Genomic DNA, 3118 nt, shown 5'->3' with positions numbered 1-3118 from the left:
TTTGATTGTGCTACTCATATCAACAAGATGCATCTTCTTTTCTAGTGCCCACATGGAAGAAACTCTAAGGTTAAACGTGCTTGGTTTGGAGCAATTTCAGGATGGGTGACCCTCTGGGAAGTTTCTCGGGGAGCGTGCGAGTGAGGACAAAACATGCTAGAAAAGACACGTGTTGGTCTGTGGGGACAGCCGTCAAGTCTCGAGCCGGGTTGTTACAATGTAAAATATGTCTATTTTGAGAAAATCTAAAAAATTTAGCGTGTGACAACGCGCTAGATACTATATACTAGTATACGGGAATGGATCTACATGATCCACTCCATATATATATATATATATATATATATATATAGGAAGTTCTATGGAAACACAAAGATAGGCAGAGAAAGGAGACATGATCTCGTTCGTTGATTTGATGAAATCTGATGGTAGTAAATTAATCCCATTACTGACAGTATTTTATATGCTGAAGGATACTTTGGTATTTTACTCATTTGTGGAACCGTAGGTTACCTTAATTACATGTAATCAAATCTACTTTATTATAGAAAATTAGATATGCATATACATTTGTTGCATTAAATCATAAACAAAGATTACATAGTGAGAAAAGCTAGTTGTTGTTCACTTCTTCTTGAATACCACTCTCTGCACGTATGAACGAAAGTAGTTGTTCACTTAAGTTTCACAGAAATATGAACTTTATCTTCGAATTCGGATGAGATAAATGAACATAAAATAAACAATGTTATAATTCAGATGCATATGGTTATGAACATAAGAATTATTGCACTTTATTTATTCCGAACCTGAGCACACTTGTTCTTGAACATTAAGTTCTGTGCATATGAACGTCATATGCACCAGTGTTCATCGACGGAGGAAGCAACACAAAGAATCAATATAGGAGATTAATCGACTACTTCAAAAAAAAAAAGCCAAGGTTCATCGACGGCAGAAGCAACACAAAGATTCAATAACCTACGATCCTCAGCTACGATATGGAAAATAAACACACCCCCATAGTGAAATCACATCCTAACGAACGAAGATTTGGTATAGATTTGATAAGTGAGAAATTTTAGGGATACTATGATTCTTTCCAAATTCAATTCATTGTATTTTTACTTAATTGACCTTACGAACATCAGAATTAATATCTTAATATTAAAAATGATTATAATAATTAAAAGAACTCTCAATCTCATCCCTTGATTACACTTGATCCAACGAACCATAATATGTCTTCTTTCTCTATATAGGGGGCTGTTTACATGAACAAATTTATATATTTTACGAACAGATCAACATAAGTAATGAACAGACATATTTTGTTCATCAAAATTATAGATCTGTTCATCTTTGTTTGACGAATTCTCTATTCTATAAATATTTAGCATTCTCTGAACCTCTCTCTCTCTCTCTCTCTCTCTTTATATATATATATATATATATATATATATATATATATACATATATACACACACACACGGAAAAAAAAATCCGTAGAGAAATACAAATATTTAGGGATTTGAGAGTTGTTCAATACTCTTATTCAATATTATATATTGTCTTATTCATCATTATATACTAACTTATTTATTAGTCTCATATCTTATGAAGTAACAATCTCACTAGAACCTAACCCTATAAAAAAAAGGTAAAGAAAAAGAAAAAATAGGAAAAAAAAATAGTTTCTAAATAAATTTTTAATTTTATTGTAATATAAAATTACCATTTAATTTTGAAATCAAGTTGAAATTTTGGCCTTTTTTTTATTTAAGGAAAATTTTAGCAGATTTAAGAATTTTAAAGTAGTTGTTATTATAGATATTTTTGTTAGAATGCCAATAATTTCAAATTTGGATAGGTCAATAGTTTGAATACTAAACTGTAATATTTTGGAAAGCATAACTGTGATTTTGTTGCTTTTCTGCACACGTGCATCATCTACTAACAATATATAATTCAACTTATTAATTATGATATAACAAGATTTTCTTGGGAAGGAACAAAAAGATGTTTTAAAATACTTTTAGCAAAGAATAGGATGTGCATTGGAGAGGAATGGAATCTGAAAATAAAATACTACTGGAACCGTTTTGAAATCGGGGATTTGAACCCGACGTGAATCGAACACGCAACCTTCTGATCTGGAGTCAGACGCGCTACCATTGCGCCACGGATCCCGATATTCGTTCTGCTTACATATATAATTATAGTTCCATGCTTACGAAATTATTGATTTACTTTTGGAATATATGGGTAATCGGGGCCGAACTTATTTTATGGGTTTTGGATCAAGTGCGATGATTTGTTTAATCAGCTATTAAATACTACTTTTTCTCTACCACAAATTTTGATAAAATATTAAGGGTAAAGGTCACTTTCTGTCCCATCGTTTTAGCGAATTCTCAAAAATGTCTCAACCTAACGATAATATCAAAACGATACCCAACCTATCAAAAAAATATCATCCGTGTCCTATTAAAATTTTCCGGAGACCGGAAATTGACGTGGACGACCGGAGAGCCTACATGGCTTGCCTATGTGGATTGAAAGGAAAAAGAAAACTAAAAACTAAAACACACGTAATTTATCATTTCATTTTCTTTTTTTTCTCCGCAGTTTTCGGTAAATGGTCAGCTCTTCCACCGCCAATGACTCCATCCATCTCTCAAGTCGCGGCTGCTCTGATATCGGCGAGGACCTCCGTTCGACATCTCGCCTCCTCCCCTGTTGATGTGTCGTTGCCGTTGCCACTGGAGGGCCGACAAGAGTCATCGTCGGCTCGGTTCCACGAATCAAAGTTAGACTCGAATTCTTCTACAATTTGATCCAAATCCATAAATTTCGGATTCACGGAAGAAATAATGGGCTCAGAGAAGAATCCTAAAGCAAATAATGCGAAAAAGGAAGAAGAACGAGAAGAATTTCTTCACCCCTTTCTGCAGACTATAAATTGCAAACCCTAACCACTCTTTCTTCCTCTGCCGAGCACCATTTTTACCCGCCGTCAGTCACCACCACTCCCGCCGTCTGGAAATAGGTCAAGAATGGAGAGTTGCAGCCGTATTCATAGGCGAAGGCTTCTCTGGTGACTCCATCAACTTTTTGG

At 34.3% G+C, this 3118-nt stretch overlaps 1 non-coding gene across 1 annotated transcript; it reads right to left on the bottom strand.

The window, feature by feature from the left end:
- Positions 1-2117: 2117 nt before the first annotated feature.
- On the bottom strand, positions 2118-2189 carry TRNAW-CCA (transfer RNA tryptophan (anticodon CCA)). Its single transcript has one exon. It is a non-coding gene; the product is annotated as a tRNA-Trp (tRNA).
- Between the last annotated feature and the right edge of the window lie 929 nt (positions 2190-3118).

The sequence above is a fragment of the Salvia miltiorrhiza genome, chromosome 6 (assembly GCF_028751815.1).
Source record: "Salvia miltiorrhiza cultivar Shanhuang (shh) chromosome 6, IMPLAD_Smil_shh, whole genome shotgun sequence".
NCBI classification, from domain to species: Eukaryota; Viridiplantae; Streptophyta; class Magnoliopsida; order Lamiales; family Lamiaceae; genus Salvia; species Salvia miltiorrhiza.
This window is presented reverse-complemented; position numbering and strand designations above follow the sequence as displayed.